Source organism: Ylistrum balloti, unplaced genomic scaffold, assembly GCF_031769215.1.
Source record: "Ylistrum balloti isolate Yb309-2 unplaced genomic scaffold, AGI_CSIRO_Ybal_v1 Utg369850, whole genome shotgun sequence".
NCBI lineage: Eukaryota > Metazoa > Mollusca > Bivalvia > Pectinida > Pectinidae > Ylistrum > Ylistrum balloti.
The window spans coordinates 1583784-1603554 of NW_026782003.1; the positions used below are offsets into that span (position 1 = coordinate 1583784).

The 19771-nt window shown below is 36.0% G+C and overlaps 1 protein-coding gene across 1 annotated transcript in view; it reads left to right on the forward strand.

Annotated features, from left to right (window-relative positions):
• The window catches only part of LOC132545549 (ATP-dependent (S)-NAD(P)H-hydrate dehydratase-like), a 174725-nt gene that overhangs the window by 37718 nt on the left and 117236 nt on the right, over window positions 1–19771 (forward strand). The window lies entirely within an intron of this gene.

The following is a 19771-nucleotide window of genomic DNA, read 5'->3' on the forward strand; positions in this document are numbered from 1 at the left end:
ATTTTAAGGCTTTATTGTACATATCCTTAGGGATCATCTTTATTGTACATATCCTTAGGGATCATCTTTATTGTACATATCCTTAGGGATCATCTTTATTGTACATATCCTTAGGGATCATCTTTATTGTACATGTCCCTTCTGATCCTCTTTATTGTACATGTCCCTACTGATCCTCTTTATTGTACATGTCCCTACAGATCCTCTTTATTGTACATGTCCCTACAGATCCTCTTTATTGTACATGTCCCTACTGATCCTCTTTATTGTACATGTCCCTTCTGATCCTCTTTATTGTACATGTCCCTACTGATCCTCTTTATTGTACATGTCCCTACAGATCCTCTTTATTGTATATGTCCCTACTGATCCTCTTTATTGTACATGTCCCTTCTGATCCTCTTTATTGTACATGTCCCTACTGATCCTCTTTATTGTACATGTCCCTACAGATCCTCTTTATTGTACATGTCCCTACTGATCCTCTTTATTGTACATGTCCCTACTGATCCTCTTTATTGTACATGTCCCTACTGATCATCTTTATTGTACATGTCCCTACTGATCATCTTTATTGTACATGTCCCTACTGATCCTCTTTATTGTACATGTCCCTACTGATCCTCTTTATTGTACATGTCCCTACTGATCCTCTTTATTGTACACGTCCCTACTGATCCTCTTTATTGTACATGTCCCTACTGATCCTCTTTATTAGGTCATCTGGACCCGAAGGGTCCGATGACCTATAGTCATCATGCTTTGTCCGTCGTCGTCCGCCGTGCGCCGTGCGCCGTCCGTAAACTTTTCATTCAAACGACTTCTTCTCAAATACTAGAAGGTCTAGGGGGCTAATACTTGGCACAGAGGATACTGGCATGGAGCTCTACCAAGTTTGTTCAAATGAATGACCTTGACCCACTTTAAAGGTCACAGGGGTCAAATATGTTAAAATCTTTAAACAACTTCTTCTCATTAACCAAAAGGCTCAGAGTGTAGATATTGGGCCTGTGACATGCTGGGATGAAGGACTACCAAGTGTGTTCAAATGAATGACCTTGAACCACTTTAAAGGTCACAGGGGTCAAATATGTTAAAATCTTTAAACAACTTCTTCTCAATAACCAAAAGGCTCAGATTGCTGATATTGTGCCTGTGGCATGCTGGGATGAAGGGCTATCAAGTTTGTTTAAATGAATGACCTTGAACAACTTTCAAGGTCACAGGGGTCAAATATGTCAAAATCTTTAAATAACTTCTTCTCAAATACTAGAAGGCCTAGGGGGCTAATACTTGGCCCATAGCATGCTGGCATGGAGCCCTACAAAGTTTGTTCAAATGAATGACCTTGGCCCACTTTCAAGGTCACAGGGGTCAAATATGTTAAAATATACAAAGGACTTCATCTCAATAAGCAAAAGTCTATGAGTGCCGATATTGGGTCTGTAGCATGCTGGGAGGAAAGGCTACCAAGTTTATTTAAATGAATGACCTTGAACAACTTTCAAGGTCGCATGCTGGGATGGGTCAAATATGTCAAAATCTTTAAATAACTTCTTCTCAAATACTAGAAGGCCTAGGGGGCTAATACTTGGCCCATAGCATGCTGGCATGGAGCCCTACAAAGTTTGTTCAAATGAATGACCTTGGCCCACTTTCAAGGTCACAGGGGTCAAATATGTTAAAATATACAAAGGACTTCATCTCAATAAGCAAAAGTCTATGAGTGCCGATATTGGGTCTGTAGCATGCTGGGAGGAAAGGCTACCAAGTTTATTCAAATGAATAACCTCAACCCACTTTCAAGGTCACAGGGGTCAAATATGTTAAAATCTTTAAACAACTTCTTCTCATTAACCAAAAGGCTCAGAGTGTAGATATTGGGCCTGTGACATGCTGGGATGAAGGACTACCAAGTTTGTTCAAATGAATGACCTTGACCCACTTTAAAGGTCACAGGGGTCAAATATGTTAAAATCTTTAAACAACTTCTTCTCAATAACCAAAAGGCTCAGATTGCTGATATTGTGCCTGTGGCATGCTGGGATGAAGGGCTATCAAGTTTGTTTAAATGAATGACCTTGAACAACTTTCAAGGTCACAGGGGTCAAATATGTCAAAATCTTTAAATAACTTCTTCTCAAATACTAGAAGGCCTAGGGGGCTAATACTTGGCCCATAGCATGCTGGCATGGAGCCCTACAAAGTTTGTTCAAATGAATGACCTTGGCCCACTTTCAAGGTCACAGGGGTCAAATATGTTAAAATATACAAAGGACTTCATCTCAATAAGCAAAAGTCTATGAGTGCCGATATTGGGTCTGTAGCATGCTGGGAGGAAAGGCTACCAAGTTTATTTAAATGAATGACCTTGAACAACTTTCAAGGTCGCAGGGGTCAAATATGTCAAAATCTTTAAATAACTTCTTCTCAAATACTAGAAGGCCTAGGGGGCTAATACTTGGCCCATAGCATGCTGGCATGGAGCCCTACAAAGTTTGTTCAAATGAATGACCTTGGCCCACTTTCAAGGTCACAGGGGTCAAATATGTTAAAATATACAAAGGACTTCATCTCAATAAGCAAAAGTCTATGAGTGCCGATATTGGGTCTGTAGCATGCTGGGAGGAAAGGCTACCAAGTTTATTCAAATGAATAACCTCAACCCACTTTCAAGGTCACAGGGGTCAAATATGTTAAAATCTTTAAACAACTTCTTCTCATTAACCAAAAGGCTCAGAGTGTAGATATTGGGCCTGTGACATGCTGGGATGAAGGACAGGGGTCAAATATGTTAAAATCTTTAAACTACTTCTTCTCAATAACCAAAAGTCTCAGAGTGCCGATATTGTGCCTGTGGCATGCTGGGAGGAAAGGCTACCAAGTTTATTTAAATGAATGACCTTGAACAACTTTCAAGGTCGCAGGGGTCAAATATGTCAAAATCTTTAAATAACTTCTTCTCAAATACTAGAAGGCCTAGGGGGCTAATACTTGGCCCATAGTATGCTGGCATGGAGCCCTACAAAGTTTGTTCAAATGAATGACCTTGGCCCACTTTCAAGGTCACAGGGGTCAAATATGTTAAAATCTTTAAACAACTTCTTCTCATTAACCAAAAGGCTCAGAGTGTAGATATTGGGCCTGTGACATGCCTGGACGAAGGACTACCAAGTTTGTTCAAATGAATGACCTTGACCCACTTTAAAGGTCACAGGGGTCAAATATGTTAAAATCTTTAAACAACTTCTTCTCAATAACCAAAAGGCTCAGATTGCTGATATTGTGCCTGTGGCATGCTGGGATGAAGGGCTATCAAGTTTGTTTAAATGAATGACCTTGAACAACTTTTCTAGGTCACAGGGGTCAAATATGTCAAAATCTTTAAATAACTTCTTCTCAAATACTAGAAGGCCTAGGGGCTAATACTTGGCCCATAGCATGCTGGCATGGAGCCCTACAAAGTTTGTTCAAATGAATGACCTTGGCCCACTTTCAAGGTCACAGGGGTCAAATATGTTAAAATATACAAAGGACTTCATCTCAATAAGCAAAAGTCTATGAGTGCCGATATTGGGTCTGTAGCATGCTGGGAGGAAAGGCTACCAAGTTTATTCAAATGAATGACCTCAACCCACTTTCAAGGTCACAGGGGTCAAATATGTTAAAATATACAAACGACTTCTTCTCAACAAGCAAAAGTCCATGAGTGCTGATATTGGGCCTGTAAGATGCTTGGAGGAGAGGCTACCAAGTTTGTTCAAATGAATGACCTCAACCCACTTTCTAGGTTTGGCTTGCTTTTTGTCAGATGACCGTTAAGGCCCATGGGCCTCTTGTTGTACATATCCTTAGGGATCCTCTTTATTGTACACGTCCCTTCTGATCCTCTTTAATGTACATGTCCCTACTGATCCTCTTTATTGTACACGTCCCTACTGATCCTCTTTATTGTACATGTCCCTACTGATCCTCTTTATTGTACACGTCCCTACTGATCATCTTTATTGTACACGTCCCTACTGATCCTCTTTATTGTACATGTCCCTACTGATCCTCTTTATTGTACACGTCCCTACTGATCCTCTTTATTGTACATGTCCCTACTGATCCTCTTTATTGTACACGTCCCTACTGATCCTCTTTATTGTACATGTCCCTACTGATCCTCTTTATTGTACATGTCCCTACTGATCCTCTTTATTGTACATGTCCCTACTGATCCTCTTTATTGTACATGTCCCTACTGATCCTCTTTATTGTACATGTCCCTACTGATCCTCTTTATTGTACATGTCCCTACTGATCCTCTTTATTGTACATGTCCTTAGGGATCATCTTTATTGTACACGTCCCTACTGATCCTCTTTATTGTACATGTCCTTAGGGATCCTCTTTATTGTACATGTCCTTAGGGATCCTCTTTATTGTACATGTCCCTTCTGATCCTCTTTATTGTACATGTCCCTATTGATCATCTTTATTGTACATGTCCCTACTGATCCTCTTTATTGTACATGTCCTTAGGGATCCTCTTTATTGTACATGTCCCTTCTGATCCTCTTTATTGTACATGTCCCTATTGATCATCTTTATTGTACATGTCCCTACTGATCCTCTTTATTGTACATGTCCCTATTGATCATCTTTATTGTACATGTCCCTACTGATCCTCTTTATTGTACATGTCCCTACTGATCCTCTTTATTGTACATGTCCTTAGGGATCCTCTTTATTGTACACGTCCCTACTGATCCTCTTTATTGTACATGTCCCTACTGATCCTCTTTATTGTACATGTCCCTACTGATCCTCTTTATTGTACATATCCTTAGGGATCCTCTTTATTGTACATATCCTTAGGGATCATCTTTATTGTACATGTCCCTACTGATCCTCTTTATTGTACATATCCTTAGGGATCCTCTTTATTGTACATGTCCTTAGGGATCATCTTTATTGTACACGTCCCTACTGATCCTCTTTATTGTACATGTCCCTACTGATCCTCTTTATTGTACATATCCTTAGGGATCCTCTTTATTGTACATGTCCCTACTGTTCCTATTTATTGTACATGTCCCTACTGATCCTCTTTATTGTACATGTCCCTACTGATCATCTTTATTGTACATGTCCCTACTGATCCTCTTTATTGTACATGTCCCTATTGATCATCTTTATTGTACATGTCCCTACAGATCCTCTTTATTGTACATGTCCCTACTGATCCTCTTTATTGTACATGTCCCTACAGATCCTCTTTATTGTACATGTCCCTATTGATCCTCTTTATTGTATATGTCCCTACAGATCCTCTTTATTGTACATATCCTTAGGGATCCTCTTTATTGTACATGTCCCTACTGTTCCTATTTATTGTACATGTCCCTACTGATCATCTTTATTGTACATGTCCCTACTGATCCTCTTTATTGTACATATCCTTAGGGATCCTCTTTATTGTACATGTCCCTACTGTTCCTATTTATTGTACATGTCCCTACTGATCATCTTTATTGTACATGTCCCTACTGATCATCTTTATTCTACATGTCCTGAGGGATCCTCTTTATTGTACATGTCCCTACTGATCCTCTTTATTGTACATGTCCCTATTGATCATCTTTATTGTACATGTCCCTACAGATCCTCTTTATTGTACATGTCCCTATTGATCCTCTTTATTGTACATGTCCCTACTGATCCTCTTTATTGTACATGTCCCTACAGATCCTCTTTATTGTACACGTCCCTACTGATCATCTTTATTGTACATGTCCCTACTGATCATCTTTATTCTACATGTCCTGAGGGATCCTCTTTATTGTACATGTCCCTACTGATCCTCTTTATTGTACATGTCCCTATTGATCATCTTTACTGTATATATGGAAAAGACAGGCTAGGACTAGTTTCAGAGTAACAACCTATATCCTTGTAACATTGAGAACAAGAGTACTTGTGTGGCCATGTTTTCATGTCAGTTAGTGTTGGTGGACACCTCAAGTGACTGTAGTACCCTTACTTTCTCACATACGTTCCTATTAAGTACTGTTAAACAATGTTAAACATGCGAGGAAGTGTCACCACTGTGCCTTGTTGTCCATCTGACTGGTAACGCTGGCATCTACTATAATCTAGCTTACACATTTGATCTGAAGTGTGTTTTGTCCTATATCTTCCTGACAGGTATATATACCTGTGTGACCAGCTACAATGAATCTATAATAGGATAGGAAGAATATGTTTTAGCCCTACTGGTATATCTATATCATGTCCGAATAACTCCTAAGCCTTGTTCATGTCCAAACAACACTGGAATCTTGTTCATTTCTCAAGAGAACCAGTATCTTTTTCATGTCCTAAAGCACCAAAACCTTTTCATGGCCTAAAAGGACCAGAATCTTGTTCATGTCCCAAAGGACCAGAACCTTTTCATGTCCCAAAGGACCAGAATCTTGTTCATGTCTCAAAGGACCAGAATCTTTTTCATGTCCCAAAGGACCAGAATCTTTTTTCATGCCCTAAAAGGACCAGAATCCTGTTCATGTCCAAAAGGACCAGAATCCTGTTCATGTCCAAAAGGACCAGAATCTTGTTCATGTCCCAAAGGACCAGAATCTTGTTCATGTCTCAAAGGACCAAAATCTTTTTTCATGCCCTAAAAGGACCAGAATCTTGTTCATGTCTCAAAGGACCAGAATCTTGTTCATGTCCCAAAGGACCAGAATCTTGTTTATGTCTTAAAGGACCAGAATCTTGTTCATGTCTTAAAGGACCAGAATCTTATCTGTGTCCTAGAGGACCCAAAGAGGACCAGAATCTTATCCGTGTCCTAAAGGACCCAAAGAGGATCTTATTTGTGTCCTAGAGGACCAATATTTTGTTCATGTCTTAAAGGACCAGAATCTTGTTCATGTCTTAAAGGACCAGAATCTTATCCGTGTCCTAAAGGACCCAAAGAGGATCTTATTTGTGTCCTAGAGGACCAATATTTCGTTTATGTCTTAAAGGGCCAGAATTTGGTTCACGTCCAAAGAGAACTAGTATCTTGTTTGTGTCTCAAAAGGTTCAACATTACAAGAACTATGTATAAAAAGTAATCACTTTACACACAAGACTTTGATCAAAAGTTGGTGTGTTGTGGTCCAAGTCCAGGTGTGAGTTCAGGTACAACAAAGATCCATGATAATGTTTATCACAATCAAGCAATGTTGGATTTCAAATATCTGTACTCATTTGAAATTTGATGTATAAATCAAGTTATCTCCCCTTGGTGATCTTCTTTTATAGAAATTCCATTCACTGAAGTACAGCTACATCCTCACATGGCATTTCCTTGAAGACCAATTAATCATCCTATTTCTGAATTGAAACAAATATCATGTATATAGTATATATGCCATTCAAATAGCATCTGAATGGAATCCTACAAAAGTGACATGAAAGTAGTAAATTAATTTCAGACAAGTTGAATAGAATTTGTTATTCTTTCATAATTTCTCTGATTGTAAAGGAAATTTTAGCAAAGTTATAAAGTTAACATATATTCTAAATAAAAGGGTTATAAACTCATACATAAAATCATGAGAAAAGATGATTAGTTTGTCTACTATTTTCATTTATCAACTGATAAATCTCCATTATATTTTGGATTATCTTAAATCAACTTGAATATATTTCTACCTCAAAAAGTCTTTGAATGTCTTTTTCTTTAAAATGACGTTAAAAGACAAGTTATTATTTGGTTCCTTATTGCTATGAATGGGAGACCTAATGGTAATTGAAGTTTATACTTAAGGGTATATGTGATGTGATATTTGCATTTAAATGTGTTTATCTCCCTTGCTTTTCAGTTGTTATTACATAAATGTTGTCAGTATTTTCTTATTGCATGTTTTTTAGCATAAAGCTCTCTTTGTTATCTTTAAAGGATTACAGAATCAGGACTTGAATTGATTTCTTCAATAATTGAGAATGTATCTATCCTCCTAGACACTCTCCTTTTAATCATTGATTAATAAATAGAATAGCTGTGCATGTTTATCATTCAATTCCTTTTAACTTTGTTGTGATAATACATTTTGTGTTTGGTATATTCAGCAGTGTTAGGAAAATATATCATTTATTTACAAGCTAATTTCCATCCCAGAGTTAAAACTGTAAGATCTAAATGAATAGTGGAATTGATTTTTCACCTTTTACTGTGCAGATGAATTTTGCAAATCTGCTGTTTGTGTGTTAAGGCACCCCAGGGTTAGTTAATATACACATCTAGAAGTGTGATGATGGTGAGACACATTTTACATCTCTACACCTTACTTATTCTCAAAGTGTCAAATTAACGCAACAAATTTAGTAACAGTGATCAATACATAACGACAGGGAAAGCCTATTGTAGTGGTTGGACCAGAAGTATGCTTGCTTTTATCATATTGAAGGCTCTAAGGAAGAAAATATCCATATATAAATATGGATAGTTTTGAAATAATCAGTTTGTAAAATTTTTATTGGAATATGTTAGGTAAACATTTTGGAGAAAATGTCAAGATTGATGTATTGCTGTAAGGAATGTTGCAACACTGCTTCACTTTGAGGTATAATTGTGTCAGTATACATATATATCAATTTCAATTAGAGGAGACTGAAAATCCCTTAAGGTTTCACCCATTTCAAAATGTGCATTCCAAGGTCAGGTACCTTAGATAGCAAAGATATTCTTTGTTGACCCATCATGGTACTACAAATTATGCTTGGCAAGCATATCATTTCCATAAATATAAACAAGATTTTCATGAAGGTAGCAGACAAGATGTACCATTTTTAACTCACCTGGTTAAAGTGAGCTTTTTATGTCTGTTCACCTGCTGTTCACTGTGAAGTTTTCCTTGAACCTGAAATAATTCCTTTCAATAACCAAGAGACTAAGGGTAGTGATATTAAGCTTGTAGCATGCTGGTATTAAAGGCAAACAAGTCTTTTCAAATGAATGTCATGACTTACATTCAAGGTCATTGGTAAAATATGTTAAGAACTTCAAACTTATTCTTAACCAAGTGGCCTTGGATTGTTGTATTTATGAAGTAGCATACTTGAGCAATAGGCATTCAGTTTTACAGAAATTGACTTCACACACTGATCAAAATATTGTTCGTGAGCTGCAGAACAGCTGAGAGATTCAGGCCCATTGGGCCTCTTGTTTGATAAGTATGCTGGAACTGTGGTATAGAGATCGTCAACAAAGCTGTAATAGCATGAATGTTGGTATAATTTGTATAGAAAAGGAGACCATAGTGTACAGAATACTTGCTCCCTAAGTGTCCCTAGCGTCAGACAGACTGGATCTCTGTGGTGGGGTGGATATAACCCACAATGCAGTTTTTCTTAAGTAAACACTGTCCCATTTCGATATTTATACAATAGCTTTCTTTGAGATTCAAAAAACAGTTACAATATAAGATAGAAATTCCTTAGAATTGAGTTTGATAGGCCTTGCATTTTCACCCTAACTTTAAATCAATAATATTTAATTGTTGATTTCTGACATGAGTGAGTTAGTTGGTGTGTTAGTGCCCCTCCCTGTTATTAGAGGACGGTATGTGCTACAGGATTTGGTAACCGCTTTTTGTCCTTGTCTTTGAAATTCAAAGTTAAGCTCTGAAGAGATGAGAAGTGAATAAGAATTGGCCTGTGTTATTTATTGGTTTTAATGTCACTATATTTGATAGATACATAATGTACTTCATGATATCAGTACACAAGTGTTAGTTTAGCTATTTCAGCTTGAAGGAAACAAGCATCTGACAAGTTGGAGGTCTCTGATAGGCGACAACTAATGTGCCTATGTCTATTCAGCAGTAGCCAATGCCTGGTATTATGAGCCTGCATTTGTATACTACTGTTCTATGGAATTGATCATTGGATGTCATTTCATTGTCCTGTACTTTGCCATTTCTGACATTGAGGTTTAGGTATTGGCCCAAATATGCTTAAATTCATGGAAGCCTGGATGTCTTGGTTACATCGTCGTTGTCGTCGTCATCGTTCACCTCTCGTTTAAATTCACATATATAGACATGATACCAGTCTTTTATTGTCATCATCATCATCATCATCATCATCATCATCGTCATCGTCATTGTCGTCGTCGTCCTTCACCTCTCCTTTAATTTCACATATATAGACATAATACCAGCCTTTTATTGTCATCATACATCTCTTCATCAATGCTCTTGTTTGCAGCATATCGGTGGAAATGTGCATCAATTTTTCAAGCTGAATTGAACTTCAAGGTCATGCTTTGCAATTATAGATCAAAGATATAGAAGTATTTTTTTTTAAAAAAAAAGCTCATTAAAATTTGTTTTCTTGCTTTCACTTTAAAGCACTATGCCGATTGCATTGAAACTTTCACACTGGTTTTCGTATAATTTTCCTAGTATGGTTTGAATTTAAAGATCATGATACGACAGTTCTTTTTATTAGATATTGCTGATTTGAATTGAATTTAAAGATCCAATGGAAGAAGTATTAGTCAGCATTGCATCCCACGCTGATTTCATTGAAAGTTAACACAATTATTGCCTGCATCAGTTTCTTGTACTGAGCGCATTTCAAGGAAATGATAGGTCATCATTGCTTTTTTAGAAAATGAAACTTGATATAAAAAGTGTCCTGTACTATTTCAGCTTTGGCTATGATTTGAAATTTTGCTTTGTTAGGTCATCTGACCCAAAGGGTCAAGACGACCTATAGCCATCGTGCTTCGTCCGTCGTCGTCCGCCGTGTGCCATCCGCCGTGCGCCGTGCGCCGTCCGCCGTCACAGGGGTCAAATATCTTGTATCTAATGTCAGATGACCGTTAAGGCCCATGGGCCTCTTGTTATATTATTAACAAAATTTGGCCAAAGATTCTGCCTGAAGTATCAAGGTCATGAGTTGCCAATGCAAATACCTATGGCAATGTTAATAACTTTGATATAAAGTCTTGTTTGCAACTTCCTATGAAAACTACTGCAGATACAGATTTGATTAATTTTCGAACAATTGTTTCTTTGCGTTTTTGAGCGCTCATTTACATTTGTTTCTAAAGATAATCTATTTTGTCAGCCTCTTTTAGCACATTCTTTAGAGAAACACCTTGTTTTAAGTAAGCGTTGCATGGATGTTGATGGCAGGCATATGATGCGTTGTTTGCAATATTCTTGTTAAAGGTTTTTTGAATCTCTATCTTAAAGTTTTTGTCTTTTCATGTTCTTCAAAATAGGCTTCATTTGTTAGCGAACATGCCACGGCTGTGCTTACTAAGTCTTCAGCTGTTCTGCAGCTATTTACATTCGCAAAATATTCGGAGAAAGGCTCTAGAAATTGGACAGAGTACAGATTTCGACAAACTGTAACAAAAAATTCCTGCCTAATTTAAAAATGTCCGATGGATCAGAGAAGTTTTAGACATCACTTGCAGGAAAAAAATAATTCCATTTGAATTTGTAAAAATCAAGTTCATAGACAAATAAAAACATAATTAAAATTTTATATTATAAATATAATTATAGATAAAAATCTGTTTGAAAACAATTGTGAAACAAGTTATCCAACTTATATGAAAAACTTTTGTTTGTCTGGATTGATTTGTATTGGGGAACTTACAGTGGAAGGAAACTTGAGTACCTGGACAATGGTTACGTAGTCAGGCAATTGACCCCTTTGCAGAGAATCGTAACCTGGTCGTCAAGGAGAAAGGCGATTGTGTAACTATTATTCGAGATGACCAGATATTGGTATTAGTGTTCTCATCCTTGAATTTTACAGCTTTCAAACTTTGAATTACATTGCTGATAGAAATATTGATATTGGAAACAGAAATTCAAGGATATTGCCAAGAAAACAAATAAAATTTCAGACGTAAAAGTGACAGAACTTAAGGTCATATCAGTTATGGAACCACTTATATAAATCAGAGTATTTACTGATAAAAACTTGTTAAACAATTAAAAGTGGCCCTTGGGTATCATAAACACCTCAAGGATGTGAAAATGCTCATGTCAAACCAGAACAGAGGCAATGATAGGTGCCATTCCAGTTAGCTGTATATGCAGTAGGCATCAATATTGATTAATTTTTTTATTCCAGAAATTTTGTTAGGCATATAGTTACATATATCTTCAGTAAATGGATTTAATGTTACATTTCAATTATTGTTTCAGTTTATCCTATATTGTCGTAATCTTGAAATAATTTGTATGTATTGAATGAATGTCAGAATGTTTTTAACAGAATCATGATTGCATGAACCTTCTACATGATGGACCGATGTACTGTAACATTACCGTAAGATCTTAGCCCTTGGATAACTTGTTCGAAATTAAAACTTAGGTCTGATACACATGTTATAATATCTTTTTTCTTTATTTCTGTCTCGATAACATCTATTCACAGTAGAATGATCCATGGACAATTGAAATTCCCTCACTGCAGGAAATCCGCATACCATAAATGCCTAGGGCTGTAAACGAAATTAAAAAGAAAAAAAAAAAAAATTGACAGATGTGACCAAAATTAAGAGAAAACTATGGCTTTGGATCTTGAAAAGGAGTTATTGTTTCATTAAAGCCAAAAAATATTCTTTTAACTTGTTAAGTTTAATAATCATAGTCTGTTTTTATTATGTCATGACAACAAATAGTTACAGCATGGAAGCAAGCTTCATCATATTTCTGGCTTTAGCATAAAACTCACCAAGGCTAGCTTATTACTCTTTGTTTCCTTTACAAGGTTTTCAAATTCTCAATGTTGGCCTGAAGGCCTAGATGGCAGGAAAATTGTGATCAAATCAATTGCTCCAGAAATGACTTTTTTGTGCAATTTAGAGTCTTTCTCTGCAGAACTTTCAAAACATGCACTAGAAAGTCTTCTAATCAATTATTTGAAAATGTGTTGCAAAAGTGAGTTCTGATCACTGGGGTACATGAGAGGATGAAATTGAAAGCAAAAGGGGTGGAAATGAGTTTCAAAGAGTGTGTTGAATGAAAAGGTGAAGTTGAAATCAATATGGGGTGAAAAAGAGATTTCCAAATAGTGTAGTGCAGGAGAAGGTGAAAACAAATGTGGTGTAAAATAGAGTTCCAAGCAGTGGGGTTGAAATTGCATGTGGTGTAAGAGAGGGTTAAATAGAAATGTGGTGGAAAATAGAGTTCCAAGCAGTGGGGTTGAAATTGCATGTGGTGTAAGAGAGGGTTAAATTGAAATGTGGTGGAAATAGAGTTCCAAATAGTGATAGAGTGGAAAATACTGTTTCGAACAGTGCGGTGTAAGAAAGAGTGAAATTGAAATCAAAATACTGCATGAGGAAAAGAGTGTTTTGAATAGGGTAGTGCAAGAGGGGGTGAAATTGAATCAAAATGAGCTGGAGAGTTTTGAACAAGGAGTCGCGTGAGGGGGATGAATTGAATCAAAATGAGGTGGAGAGTTTTGAACAAGGAGTCGCGTGAGGGGGATAACTTGAAATCAACAATAATTAAATGATAAGAAGACAAGAATGCAGAGTATTTATCCTGCAATAAGCCCAGGCAGCCTCCAATTCAGAGAGTGGGCTTATTAAAGGGGAATATCAGTTTCAGCCTCTAAGTCAGGGGGTGGGCTTATACAGGACAATATTGGCCTCTAAGTCAGAGGGTGCTCTTATACTTGGCCTCCAAGTCAGAGGATGGGCTTATACAGGACAATATTGGCCTCCAAGTCAGAGGGTGGGCTTATACATGACAATATTGCCTTCCAAGTCAGAGGGTGGGCTTATACAGGACAATATTGCCTTCCAAGTCAGAGGGTGGGCTTATACAGGATAATATTGGCTTCCAAGTCAGAGGGTGGGCTTATACAGGACAATATTGGCTTCCAAGTCAGAGGGTGGGCTTATACAGGATAATATTGGCTTCCAAGTCAGAGGATGGGCTTATACAGGACAATATTGGCCTCTAAGTCAGAGGATGGGCTTATACAAGACAATATTGGTCTCTAAGTCAGGGGGGTGGGCTTATTACAGAACAATAAGCCCATGCTGCCTCGAAGTTAGAGGATGAGCTTATTATAGGACAATGAAATAACATTTGTTTGTAATTATACTAAAAAGTATATATGTTAGTGTGCTTGTGTTACCAGCCATGCTAAATCAAATATAACAATAGCTAGAATAAAAAAAAAGATATTCAAATTTTGATTAAAAAAATGTTGACAAAAGAAATACCCAGAGGAACCATAACTTTTTTCTGAAATCTGTGACCTGTGTGTTTTTTTTACCACCTGTTTCTTGACTTATGTCAGATTATATATTCCATCATGGAAAACATTTCCTGTGATATTATCAAATAACCAGTAAATTCAATTACATTTGCATGAAATAATCAAGATCAAAGGTTTTGCCATTTTTCTAATGAGTTTGCTACCAATTTGGTACAGAGAGATGTGCTGTAATTATATGGTAAGTGGTTGTCAGCAAGATAGTTTGGTAGAAGTTTAATTTCTTAGTAGCTCACTAAACAATTGCATAGCTGAAATATTTCTTTAAAAGATTCAACAAGGCGAGAAAAAAGAAAACAATTTTGTTGCCATATCGAAATGGAGGTGTATCGATGATTTTCTTCCAAAACGTTTAAAATGAAATAAATTTTCTATCTTGATTTAAAATGTTTCTCATGTATTCATGAACAATGAAGTTTCAATGCGGAATTGAAGTGTATGAAATAGTGTGATTTTAAACTTAGATAAAATCCTAATGGATGGCTTGGCAGGAATTGGACTGTAAAGTTGGATATTTTCTGATCAGCATTCTGCTGTACAGTCAGATATCACTGATTTCAACCAATTTTATTGCTTCATATCATTACACAAAACTCTTAAACTGAAGAAAATTTATTGATATGTATCTTTAATTTGAAATTTAAAATTCAAACTTCCTGTTGTGTAATGTAGTGTGGAATGGTTAATGGAATGGCAAGAAAGGACCTTTAAAGACTTCATTTGCCTCTGTAAACACCATAACCCTGTAGGTGTAAAATTTGTAATGGAAGCGTCCAAAGGCACATCAACAGGACGTTTGTGCTGCATAAAAGGCTAACATTTATAATGATTGTCATATCACTTGAGGCTCAATATTATTTTGAAATTAAAACAATGCCTTAGATGTTTTGAATAGTGTAATTAACCCAATGATTCTACGAGAAATTAATGCCGTTTTATCACAAACCATTATGTAGTCTGATTAAGAGGCAGAAAGTTGCGTTTCTATTTTTTTTTTATATTTATGAAATGAGGAAAATGAAAAAAGTTGTATGTCAGTTAACATAGTAATTTCCAATGGTAAAAATTCAAAATTTTTAATTATAAATTTAAATTGTGAAATTTACTGCAGGTGCAGGAGATTTGGATTTATGTGGATGTATTATTAAGAATAAACACAACATCTAGGATGTTGTCCATTTTGATTGGAAATCCTCATCTTACAAGATGATATTTACATGATAGCTACATGTAGATTCAGAATGATGGAAGCAGCTGGTTAGACTAATTTAAAGTCATTTACACTGGCTTAGGAAAATGTCAGTCTGACTTCCTTGCTGTTATAGGACTGAAACAGTTGCTACCAGCAACTACTATGTCATTTATTTCCAAATTTCAAAATTTGGTGTCAATTGATGAAAAAGAAAGTTGCAATACAACTTTATTCCAGTTTCCTTGCGAAATACAGGTGAGGTCTTGGCACAGCTAGAACCTGTAAGCTGATATATTATTACATGGGATTTGAATTATTGACATATTTTAAATGTTGGAAATGAAAAAAAAAAGTAGGAAAATATTTCTATCACATTTTTGGAATTTTCACAACAATCTTACTGGATGAGGATAAATATTTGCATTATTACGTGTTGAAAGTAAACTTTGTGAAAAAGGATTGGTCAAAAGGTGATACTGCATGGACACCTGTCCCTCACACATTCCAAGTTTAAGGAGGTGTTGTCTCCTGAAGGGGTTGGAGATTGGGATAACTTCACATCACAGGCTTGAGGAACTCTAATCATTTGTGTCTATCATAGGTTACTACAGTTACACACCATCTATGGAAACACTTTATCACTGGAGACTTCCATAAAGGGAGACAACTAGGTGGATGGATAGTGTGGACAGAATGCATTAGATTAATTTTCCACTACTTTATGTCACTATATGAAGGACCACTGTTTACACATGATGAAGCCATACTTGATCTTAAACTAACAGTCTTGACTTTTTAACCCTTTCATCTTAAAGGTCCTATTGATTAATATTTCAGATTCTGATGTGTAAAGTAGAATGTTATTAAGGAATGGAAATATCTTGAGAATGCTGCTCTGTCCATTGATGATATTAGTCTTCAAACAGAAACCAAATCCACACTGACAGCACATCTCCATTACAACACCATATAATGTTGTACATATGTTAGTTGGTAGGTTTTCCAGAAAAATATCAGTGCATTTTATCTGATACAAATATTACATTATCAACAGAAGTGTTTTTGACTGTAGCAAATTTTTTATCACTCTTTCACAGTCTTTGATTAGAACATTAAATTTGTTTTCAAAAAAAATTGATATGAAAAAGGATTCTTACAGGTGATGGATTGGGAAGTCTTGTCCTCATAAAGGATTTATGGGCTTAAGTTAAATTCCTTATCAAACCTACATCATGTGGAATGGGAACTCCATAGGTCAAAACATAAGTGGTATATCTCACCATAACTGTTAGTGTAAGACATTGTAACATACACTAATTTGTACATCCTCCTAACGATGAACTTTTAAATGTGAGAAGAAATCGCAGGATCTATAAAAAGGGGCTTAGATTACATTTAATTTTTTTATCAATTATGTTCTCTTTTCTGTTGTTTCAGTCCTACCTTCATTCCTAAGCTCTGACAGCCACATCAGCCATACTTTTCCGTTCCTACCCAACCAATATTCACATCACATCAACAATCTACACATAAACTAGTGCCTATAGTTTAGGCTTTATACTGAACTGTGTACTAGAAATTTTCAGATGAACTGGCTGCTTGAGTCTACTAGTTTATGATTCCACTACAAATGATAATGATATTTACTCAGAACTCAGAAAAGTTGAGATTCTCCGAGATATTTGATAATGGATGTGTTTTAGGGCTAACGTTTCTCTGTTGATGACTTAAACAACACCAGGTATCATTCTATCACTTACCACACACAGCAATCCTGTAGATCCTCTTCACATCCGAGAAAGGTTCATAGGGTGCCATTATGCTGTTAATGCATTGCATGGTCAGTGACATTTTCAGTTGTCATTTATTTTAGATATTGATAGGATAGCAAAATCGGAGATTGAATTCTATCAGAAATGAACTTTAACAAAACATAGAATTAATTGTATCTGTTTGATAGGAGTAAAACATTGGATTCCTTCATGTTTTTGTGACTACTACCTTGACTACATATCCCCACCTATTCAGTCCTGATAAAGTTTGGAATGTGCTGTGGTATGGACAACCAAAAGTTGAAACAACCTTCTGCCAATTATGCACTACATATTTTTCCAGACTTCACTTTTTTCTGGACCCATCAACATTTACGAGAAATGCTTTTCTTGTCAGTAAAGGCAGATATCGCAGCATAGTAATAACATCTGCTGGTAGACATTATGCCATCTTTACATCTGAAGAGAGACGAAGCGCCCACCCCTATAAAGATACAAACTTTTCGAGTATTGTAATGGCTTTCTAATGATAATTTCTTAGGTTGTAGATATGTAGGAGATATTTAAGTAATGGCAGTGCAGTTTGGTGTAATTGGTGTTTTTTGTAAGTTTAAAATGAATTAAGGAATGTGGTGGTTATTCTTCAATTTAATATAATAATGGTATAATGAAATTTACTTTCTATAAAATTTCATTAACAAGAAAAGAACGTTTTCTTAAGTGACTATATATCACCAGAATTTTGAAAGGTTCTCAAAAATTTTTTTTTTAAATACAAGAACATGCAGGCTCCAGGATCATAAAAAAACATTGAGGTTGAGTTCAGTTTCAATTTTGATAAATTATTTTTATCATAATGTATAGTTTTACACATAAATGAACATGAATATATTGTTAAAACAGAATTTTTCATCAATTATTGAAGGCTCTCCACCATAATTATTTCTTCTGCCAAGTTATGAAATTTTGACCAGGCTCCACAATTATTCCAGGTTAATTCCTATGGTCAGGAAGGTGCAATAATGTTGGAGTTATGTGGTGGTTCGTAGACAAGTTCTAAGCAAACAAAATTGAGTTCTAAGGTAGATTAGTTTTGTATACTGTACTTGTACATGGTAATGAGGACTTTCAACACACACCTTTCCTGAGGTCTGGAATTAAATTTCTGTTTAATGGCCTTTCAGCAATATTGTGATTATGTATGGTGCAACTTATAACACACACGCTAATTGAAAATATTATCTCATCATTGCAGAAAAACTCTTGACATAGATATTGTCTTTTCTGCTATTATTGTCATTCTTAGAAGGTGTACTTGTCATGTAATCAACTCCCTCACCAGCACACTGGTACTGTCCCATACAACAATAATCATCACCCATGGCCCCTGTCTCTTAATGCATGATACTGATGTGAAAATTAGGGAACAACATCTCATTACATAGGAGAAACAATTTCTTCCTTAAATAAATGGCTAGATAGATTATTATAGGGTGATGTACTTAAATGAAGTGGGAAGTTGTAGACAGATTGTCTTTAAAGGTGAGGAAATGTTGGCTGCTTGTTCTTGGAGGTGAAGGAATTATTTAATTGGTTTGTTGTCCTTTGAAGTAAAAGAATTTTTGGCTAGTTGTCTGTAGATATGAAGGAATTGTTTAATTGGTTTGTGGTCCTTTGAAGGGAAAGAATTGTTAACTAGTTGTCTTTATAGGTGAAGGAATTGGTTGATTGGCTTGTTGTCTTTTGACGTTAAGAAATTGTTGGTTAGTTGTCCTTAGAGATGAAGGAATCGTTCAATAGTTTTTTTGACAGGTTAAAGAATTGTCCAGTAGTTTTGTTAAAAGGTTAAAAAATAGTTGGCTTTTTGTCTGTAGAATTCGGAGTTGTTGGCTGGTTGTCTTTAGAAGTTAAAAGAGAAGTTGATGGCTGGTTGTCTTTAGAAGTTGATAAGAGAAGTTGTTGGCTGGCTGTCCTTGGAGGTTTGAGAAGTTCTTGGATGGTTGTCTTTAGAAGTTGATAGAGAAGTTGTTAGCTGGTTGTTTTTATATGTTTGAAAAGTTGTTGTCTGGTTGTCCCTAGAGGTCAGAGATAGAGAAGTTGTTGGCTGGTTGTCCCTAGAGGTCAGATATAGAGAAGTTGTTGGCAGGTTGTCCATATAGGTTAGAGAAGTTGTTGGCAGGTTGTCCATATAGGTTAGAGAAGGTGCTGGCTGGTTTTCTTTAGAGGTTGGTTTTTTAAGGTTGATTCTGTTTTACTTTCATTCTTTTTTTTATTCTGTCAGATTCAAAAGTGACTTATCACCTTCAGGAGGATATAGAAGATGTGTGATAATTGAAATTTTAACAATTTTTTTAATAGCATACTCCAAAATTGTCCAAATCTCTCTTATTTTTAATCATTTTCTGTAATACTTTGTTACTGAAATATTGATTCTGGTTTATCTAGCAGAATGTCGAGAAGTAAGAACAATATTTTCTTTCTTTGTGATCTTTTGGCAAAACCTAATATG